The following is a 9980-nucleotide window of genomic DNA, read 5'->3' as shown; positions in this document are numbered from 1 at the left end:
GGGGCACTCCCTAAGACTAACCAGTGCTAGGGCACTGTGTAGCAATGTCCTTTAAATTAGTGGAATCTAGAGGCGACACTAAAAACGCCAGACAGAGAATCCCCGCGTGAGAGAAAAATAAACTTGGAGCACTCCTTTCTCAGCACTTCGGTTCTATCAGATTCAGAATACATCTCAATTGCCTATATATTTGTCAAAAGCTCATTCTAATGTGAATAAATCTTCATTTTCTAGGGATACCTAAACATATGCTTATTCAGTAATGGAACAAAACATACATATTGTGACTGAAGAAAAATGGATTCGGTTCTACTGTCCATTCACGATCAGTATTAGGTACACATGGTTGAACAAAACATGTAACCAAAGTAAAAATATATCTTGGAAAATGGATGATATGAATTATTGTGGTTGCTTCTGGTAGTATGAACGATGTGTATGATGCAGTCCAACTCAATCTCTTTCTGCCGACGTTACACTATTTTAGCTTTCATCATGGAAATCAGAAGCTCTTCCTAATTTTTTTCTCTATATAGATGTCTTTACTTGTCTGGAGCACTGAGTTTAGAAGATCTGCCATATAACTTGTTTTATGTACGAGGTACATGAACATTTTTAATCATGACATCATTGATCTGGTCTACTTTTCACAGCCGTAATTACTGAATACATAGAGGAGTTTTCTCGGGTAATGAATGATTAAAACATCCATTTGCAGAGCTGCACAATAAAAATTAAGATATCCAAATGTACCTTGGAATAATTATAAGTTTTTTCGTGTGCTTCTCAGATTGGAATATATAGACCAGTATGTTCCTCGTCGTTGATTCTGGCACTTGTGGGAGAAGGTTCGCGGTAGGCCTGCGAGCTCGGCGCAAACGGAAGAGGAGTGATGGACCTTGTCTCGCTGGATATGCAATACATGTAATCATCTGCATATGTATAGCATAGGTTAATCGATGATCTCACAGAAGTTGGTGTTAGAAGATGATAATTTAATAAGAAAACCTATAAGCATATGCCTTGTAAATGAAAAATATAGGGTAGATGGTATAAATCAACAAACCTGATCGTCGTGTTCCAAACAGACCTGAAAAAAGCCGTATGCATCGCTTTGATGCAAAGGATGGAGCTTCGTTCCCCTTGTCGAAAAGAAAAAACAGATCCTGAAAATATGTATATATCATTGGCAAGTGCACTTCTGCTACTCTAGGATGTATTGAAATATGTAGATGAACAAGAAACTGCGATCTCTCGTTCAATCTGATTTCATGATCCACCTTTTTAATAGTTTACTAAGATCACATGATTTTCTGTGGGAACTACAAAGTTTCAGAGGTGTATAAATGCACATCAAAGAGTGATTTGCTAATCATAAAATTGTTACTAATAATCACTTTTAAAAACAGATAAATATATGTAGTGTAAATTGTATTGCCAGCTTGAAGTGCTGAGAAGGAAAAGTAGACGATAATAGAAACAAATCTCAATACTGATTCTCAATGAACATTTTATTCACAAACTTTACACCAGTAAATTGCATCTGCATCCACCTAATGATGTACCCTATATAGACATGCTAACTTATAGCTCTGAAAGAGCACCATACCTTAACATCTAAGCCATCTCAACGATAGGTAGGAGTGACAATATTATTCAATTTACCTCATGACACTTGGCAGATAGAAGGAGTGACAATTTTAGTCAACTTACTTCATGTATCCACCTAATGATGTACCGCATATAAACATGCTAACTTGCAGCTGTACAGAAACTGAAAGAGTGATGTACCTAAACATATAAACATATCTCAATGGTAGGTAGAAGGAGTGACAATATCAGTAAATTTGCCTCAGCAGACATGGCGGATAGAAGAAGTGGCAATTTTAGACAACTTACCTCAGTAGACATGATAACCGCATCAAACCAGTGATCGCATTTTAAGGCATGCATAAGTGTTTGTTGACAGGTATCAAAATTGGAGAGAGAACGTCAGTTTAACGCCAGACTTCCTTAAAGCTTGAAATACATGTTCAACATTAGGATCACAGAGCTTCTACAAGCAGAAGTTTTTATTGGGTCTATCAGGGAAAAAAAAATTATTTCACTTGCTATAGTTCCTCAAAGTACTCTAAGCCTGAATCATATTTTTGTTTTCATGGTTGTACATACTTAATAAGAGATGTACCTGTAGAGTACAGTCGGAGCATCATGAATTTTGTGTAATATACATTTATATCTTGTAAAAGGCGTTGCTCCCCATGTAGGCTAGAATGGCTGCTATGTAAATATTGTAACTAACTATTTTCTTTAATCCACGAAGTACCAGGAGGTTTATGCAGTGAAGTTCTCAAAAAGAGATGCATCTACCGTTCCTATTTTAAAACACCCACATACATGGAGTACTATTTAACATGACATGCGTACATATATTGCTCAACACGCCAGTAGCTTGACTAACACGTGATGCAAAACCTCTGCAGTTTTTAAGTTGACCAGGAATTAAAGATAATAGTATCCCTCCCTCCTTACGGTTTGTGCTGATTGTTGAGTGGTATCCAGTTCATATCAACTTAAATCTTGCAACTTAAAGAAACTCAAAATTTTGACCCCTAAATGAACTCACTCATTTGGCGTAATCGACATCTATACCCCAACATTCATAGAATCACCCGGGCTTAGTCCTGGTTCCTCCTTCATCCATGGCATCTAGCTTTCCCTGTTTTTAGAAACTGAGCACACATGTTTCACTATACCAATATGTTCTCATAAATGTAAACAAATATCACCTGAGAATACTCTCAAAAGAAAACCGCACCTTTTCTTTACTGTTGTTATTTCCAATAGAAGCATAATCCAGTGATAAAGACCATGACTTTGGTATGTAGTAATATGTTTCACCAGAAAATTAACCTGGAAGGTTTGAACCTCTATATCCCACTGAAACAGTTTGCAAGATAAGCTCTCCATTGGGCAGCAACCTAAAGCACGGAAGAAATATTTATGCAGTCTCTGCATATTAATAGTGTTGAAGTTGATATACCACTATTGAGTTGCTAGGATATATAGCTATGGGTAAATTCACATATATGGGTCCCTTGTTAAGATGTACGACATTTGTTGATAGATTTATGATTGCTGGAAAAAGAAATTTCCCACCGTAATTGCTAGCATTAGCCAATGATGCCTCGCCATGTTAAGAACAAGAGAAAAACTCCTTCATTAAAATTTATCCAACCTTCTACTGGTGTAGCAATCCACATATTTCAACTATTTATCTCGATTAGCATTAACACAGGCAAATGCATCGTGTTTTTTTCCTTTAGCTACATAAGTAAAGGAACTAAGAGAGAGTTGCAGAAAAACGAAGAATTATATGGAATAAACCATGTTGTTCTTTACTGACCTTGTGAAGTAGAATATGCAACTGGCAGGCCATGCATAGCTGAACTTCAGTAAATTCAGAGGAAAGACATATTTGTAGATACAAAATATTGCATAGTGATGAAAATAGATAATAATATGGATCAAATTGCTAGTAAAAGTATTAGTTTTTACCTTCATGCATAATTGCAGAAGTAATAATAGCTCAGTACCAGATATATGGTTTACGAGAACAATGTACACTTTTAGCATATTCTTTTCCTTATAGCAGTAAAATCCGCTCAGTCACAATTGTGTTGAAGTCAAAATAACCTTTAGAACAGAATACTTCTTATATGCATAATCATGTATGCAGCTCCATATAGCAATGTACCAGACTTAATACAATCCGTGACTTGCACGTTCAGACAACGTCAAAATTCAGAGCACCGGACGCCGTCGTTGCACAAAGCCATCAGATTCGACAGGAGGGTGGAGGCTAAGCACCGGGAACTCCTGGAGGACGGCTAGTGCTCACCTTGACTTGGAGTCGAGGGCCGACCGCGCCACAATCTCGGACACGGGGGCGCCGGGTTCGTCCTCCTAGCAGCCCCGCCCCTAGCCACCAAGCCACCAGAGGGCGCCCAGAGCCAAGAGGGAAGAGGCTGAACTCTCCATCTGGTGCACCCTGGGAGAGGCCGAGCTCTCCGGCTGGTCCTCGTCTGGCGGGCCGCGAGCTTCTGTATAGCGCCGTCCTCCTTGCACACACGCAGGCTCAACACATGTTGCACCTCACCCCACCGAGGTTCTTCTATGTTCCGTCGCAGCGGTGCTACGGCAGGAGGCAAGAGGAGAATTAGGGAGGGATCCGCTGCCATTACCGTGAGCGCGGAGTGCTTGATCTAATTTGCCTGATTGATTGACATCATAATTACCGTGAGCACTTGATATGGTTATGCGATTATATTTGGTGACAAGGAAATATATCTTTCTAATTAATTAATTGATAGCGTGATTGATGATATCATGCATGTTCTTTCCGTGAGGTTTGATTTGCAGTCAAATAGATCTGACGATGCTGAGCCTATCAAATTGGATTGAATGGTCCGGATTGTTTTAATGACGATCACCAAAGTGCGTTGAGTGTCAAACGACCAACTCTCATTTAATAGTAAAGACTCATTTAATAGTAAAGATTCTCATGATATGGACAAGTGCTTAGGCAATTCATAATAAGATACATGCAAATAAAGTCATCTAATAGCTATGTCAATCATGGAAAAGGTACCAACAAATTAATAATAAGTATCATGAATCATGTCTATCAGCAGGATTGCAATGTTCATAAAAGGATATGATAAAGTGGTATCCCGCTTGCCCTTATTTGTACAGCAAAACATAAATGCTAGGGCACCTTTGAAGTTCATGGAAAGATTGGAAGTAGAGATTATCAAAGATAAAAGCATCAAAGTTATACCACAGTTAATCACATTTTGGGACAAGCATATTATACTAAGAATGACAGTTATGCTCTCAAGAAAGTGCTCAAAAAAAGGATGGTGACTCAATGTAAAAGTAAAAGATTGGCCCTTCGCAGAGGGAAGCAGGGATTGACATGTGCTAGAGCTTTTCATTTGTAAAACAGGAGTAAAATTATTTTGAGAGGTGTTTGTTGTTGTCAACGAATGATAGTGGGTACTCTAACTACCTCGTCAACCAGACTTCCAAGAGCGGCTCCCATGAAGGACGTTATCTCTACCAGCAAGGTAGGTCATCCCTCTTCTCTTTTGTTTACACATGTATTTTAGTTTCATTATGGATGACACTCCCCCCAACCTTTGCTTACACAAGCCATGGCTAACCGAATCCTCGGGTGCCTTCCAACATTCTCATACCATGGAGGAGTGTCTATTTGCAAATTAAGTTGCTTACTGATAAATCAGGGCAAAGCATGTGAAGAAAATTATTGATGAAAGTTAATTAATTGGGGCTGGGAAATCCGTTGCCAGCTCTTTTTGCAAAATTATTGGATAAGCGGATGTGCCACTAGTCCATTGATGGAAGTCCGTCAGGAGTAGATGACAAGGTTGAAAGATAAAACACCACATACTTCCTCATGAGCTATAAAACATTAACACAAATTGAGAAGTACTTTGAAGGTTTAAAGGTAGCACATGAGAATTTACTTGGAATGGTTTGAAATGCCATGCATAGGTATTTATGGTGGACACTTTGAAATAACTTGGTTTTCAGAGGTTTAGAAGCACGAGCAGCGTTCCCGCTCAGTACAAGTGAAGGCTAGCAATAGACTGGGAAGCGACAATCAAGAGAGCAGTAACTGTCATAATCATGCTTGCGACAAAATAAATTAACAGAGGCATAAAAGTGATACAAGAACTCTGAGGTGAAGTAAATCATCGAGGTTTAATTGACTTTTGTTTAGTCATATGCATGCGTGAGCATGTGCCAAGTTGATTCAAGTGAATTATTCAGAGGAGGATACCACAATGTCATATCTATCTATGAATAAAACAATGCAAGCAAATATTTATGACATGCTACTCATATTAATAGATTGGAGCTAATCATGAGAGATCATGAACTACTAGACTTTCTTAAATGACATATACCTCACATGAACCAACTAAGCATGCTCACATGGATGAGTATATGTACAAAAAAGAAAACAAATAGAGTTCATACCAGCCTCTCACCACAGTCGAGTTGTCGTAGATCGTCATTATTGCCTTTCACTTGTGTAGCTTGAATAATATGGAATAAAAACCAAGCTCCAACCACCGAAGACCGCTGAACTCCACAGTGAACTTTACAAAACCAGAGAAGAACAACAAATATTTTTGGTGTTTTTGAATTGGAAACAAGAACAAAAGGAAACAGGCAAACAAAGCAAAATCTTTTTGGATTTTCTCATAGCAAACCAACGATAACAAATAAAGCAAATAAGAACAAGAAACCAAAATAAACAAATGGTAAAGAGAAACAACAGAAATATTTTTGATCTTTTTGTGTTTTAGGAAAGAAAAAAAGCAAAAACAAGAAAATGAAAACTAAAAGAGTCGCATAAACACAAAGCAGCAGAAATTCGTCAAACTTGACAGCAGTACAGTAATCGATTTTTACAAAAATCTTCCACTGCCCAGATCGAAAAGTGTTCAACTAATGAAAGTTAGATAACAACATGGGGAACACGCACAAAAATTGGCTTCGCAAAATAACGTTCTGGCTGTTTTTGAGATTTTTTTTGGTATCAGTCCAGAATCTGTTTTCAATCAGCACCTCCCCAAATATCATCTCCCTCTTATTAGAAAACCACTTTAAGAAGCTAGACAAGTGTGTACAAGTATCCAGCAATTGTAATATGCAATGAATGAGTGATGCCGGTATACCTCCCCCCAAGCTTAGGCTTTTGGCCTAAGTGGAGATCAACCCCAGCGAGGGTCAGGGTTCCACGTCGGTGGATCGTACATGGTGTAGTCATAATAAGGTCCCTGTGCAGAAGGAAAGGGTGAAGGCTCAACATTCCCAAAATGTTGATGTGAAGAGCTCGCTGCATCGGACGACAAGTCGAGGTGTTCCTCGGCCTCCTCCGCGCTGTCCGTTACATGATGGCCATCCCCCTCTATGTATGCATTTAGTTCCTCTTCCGTGACCGACCAATTTTCCCTGGAAGCAAGGTTAAACAAAGTAGGTGCAGGCAATCTTACTAGTTTTTCAGTTCTTTTAGTTGTTCTTCAATTTTTCTTGTAAAATGTTATCTCATAATACAGGTTAGTCAGATTAGATTGGTTAGAAACAAAGTCATGTTTTATCATTGAAACAATATCGAGTTTCTCTACAGAGAGCTGAACATCAAGAGGGTGAGGTTCTACACCATGCATAGCTAATAAACGAGAGGCGATGAGACCTCCGCAAATTCCTCCCTTCTCACGGTTAGTGGCAAGTCTAAAGGCTATCAAAGCACCCAAGTTATAAGTCCTATCACCTTGCAATGCAGCAGCTAGGAAAGCTAAATCCTGGATAGATAATTTATTTGCATTCTGTCTAGCAAGAACGCACTTGGTGATGAAATAAGAAAAGTAGCGAATAGCTGGGAGTTGAATGCTACGAATTTTACCACTCTCTTTTGAGAAGCTTCTCCCTTGACAGATCTTCTTGTATAGACTCGAGAGTTCCTGCGGCGTCCCCCTAATCTTCTCACAAGATCCCCATTGTGGCACTCTAATAGATGTACAAAAATCACCAAAAGGCAAGTCGATGGTTTCATTATAAATTTTATATCGAACCATGGGGTTAGGTTGGGACCAATAGAATTCAAAATCCTGCACCACTGACATGGTTAGTTTTGCATATTGGTAAGGTTCGCCAACAACAAAACTTTCCAACCCTGCATTGGAAATCAGATTTTGAACATCTTGCAAGATTCCTGCACTCCTCATAAAATCAGTGCATGGGTAGTACGAGGGGTATACTCCCTCTTCGCAGTGAACTCTCATAACTTGTTGCACCTCCAATTCTTGTTGGTTGAGTTGGTGCCTATTCCACTCCATTTTCTGAAATTTTTCAACAAGCATTATAAAAGTTGATTTGGAGACATATAATTGAGGGAAACTACTATAGGAACTTGGTAGAGTACTAAACATGCATCAAAACTAATTTTTGCAACTTAGAACAAGCATGCAAGCTCGCTTAACATGTTACCTACAGCAGCAAAATATTCAAGATATACTAAACCAAACAAAATTCTATTTGGATAATCGGAGGAGTCACATACCGGAGAGCAAATGTGCCAAATTTCAGACAGAAATCTGGGCTGAGCAAAGAGATCGAGAAATCCTGAGCTCTTGAGCAAAAACACGAGTGAGAGAAAGTTGGTACAAGTTTTTTCGGGAAAGAGAGTGAGATGGAAGGAATAGATGACTTAGTGGGGCAAGGAGGGGCCCACACCACAGGGTGGCGCGCCCCCCTCCTTGGCCGCGCCGGCACATGGGGTTGAGCCCCAGTGTGCCCCACTGGTCAGCCCCTGGTGCTCCCAGGTAGCTCTTCGAAAAATAAGACCAACAGTATAATTTTTGTAAATTTTTGAGAACTTTGAAAAATGCACATTTCTAGGTGTCAAAATTATTATTACAGGGCAGAAAAAGATTTTCAAACCTCTAAGCAACTACGCATCTTGCAAAACAAGTAGTGCTACAGCAAGTAAAGCAAGTGGAGAAGGAAATAAATGTTGTTTAGCTCTTCTATGCATATAAAATGTACTTGTTAACAAGGTTGATCAAGTCTTGTTACCAAATAAATCTTACACGTCATAAGAAGAAATAAACCTCAAATCAATCATGTTACCTTATATTGTATTGATATAGATCCAATCACAAGAGTTTGATATTCTTCTTTAGGCTCATATATTGGACAATCAATATCTCCCACTTTGATAGATCTCAAATTAGAAATTGTATTAACTCCACATACTTTATCAATCCTCTTGGGAAAATAAACAGTATGCTCCTTGTCATCGACATTGAAAGTAACTTTTCCTTTATTGCAATCAATAACAGCCTCTGCGGTGTTAAGAAAAGGTCTCCCAAGAATAATAGACATATTATCATCTTCAGGCATTTCCAACACAACAAAATCAGTTAATATTAAGCAGTTTTGAGTAACTTGAACAGGAACATCCTCACATATACCAACAAGAATAGAAGTAGATTTATCAGCCATTTGCAAAGATATATCAGTTGGTATCAACTTATCTAAATAAAGTCTCTTATAAAGAGAAAAAGGCATAACACTAACACCTGCTCCCAAATCACATAGAGCAGTTCTAACATAATTATTCTTGATGGAACAAGGAATAGTCGGTATACCTGGGTCGCCCAGCTTCTTTGGAACTTTGCCATTAAAAGAGTAATTAGCAAGCATAGTGGAAATCTCCTCATTAGGAATTTTCCTTTTGTTAGAGACAATATCTTTCATATACTTTGAATAAGGAGGCAATTTAATAGCATCAGTCAAAGGGATTTGCAGGAACCAAGGTTTCATCCAATCACAAATTTATTATAGTGTTCTTCTTCCTTTGATTTTAGTTTCTTAGCAGGAAAAGGCATTTGCTTTTGAACCCAAGGTTCTCTTTCATTACCATGTTTCTTAGCAATAAAATCTTCTTTAGTGTACTTTTTATTTTTAGCATACTTTTCAGGTTCATCCTCAACCTCTTCTTTATCAGAAGCATCATTCTTTTCATTATTTTTATCATGTTCATTACCACTTTCAGTTTCAGCATCATAAATAGAAATACTATTAGGATCATTAATAGGCTCAGAGGACTCTACAACAGTTTTATGTTTCTTTTTCTTTTTCTTAGAAGGAGCAGTAGTTTCAGTTTGTTGAGAATCTTGTTCAACTCTTTTGGGATGCCCCTCAGGATATAAAGGATCCTGAGTAGAAACACCACCTCTAGTTGTTACTTCATAAGCATGTTTTTCTTTAGAACTATTTTTCAACAAGTCATTTTGCACTTTAGTGAGTTGATCAATTTGAGTTTGAACCATATGAAAATGTTTAACAAGCATCTTAACATCATTGGAGGTTCTCTCCACAAT

General features: G+C 38.2%; 1 long non-coding RNA gene across 1 annotated transcript; it reads right to left on the bottom strand.

The window, feature by feature from the left end:
* Positions 1–574: 574 nt before the first annotated feature.
* LOC139835244 (uncharacterized) lies at positions 575–4268 on the bottom strand. The gene is made up of 3 exons (XR_011751024.1): positions 2819–4268; positions 1067–2732; positions 575–932 (listed from the first exon to the last, which is right to left on the bottom strand). It is a non-coding gene; the product is annotated as an uncharacterized lncRNA (long non-coding RNA).
* Between the last annotated feature and the right edge of the window lie 5712 nt (positions 4269–9980).

This window comes from Lolium perenne, chromosome 2 (assembly GCF_019359855.2).
Source record: "Lolium perenne isolate Kyuss_39 chromosome 2, Kyuss_2.0, whole genome shotgun sequence".
In the NCBI taxonomy this organism is placed as follows: Eukaryota; Viridiplantae; Streptophyta; class Magnoliopsida; order Poales; family Poaceae; genus Lolium; species Lolium perenne.
Note: the sequence above shows the minus strand (reverse complement) of the source record. Positions and strands in the feature narration are given on the sequence as shown.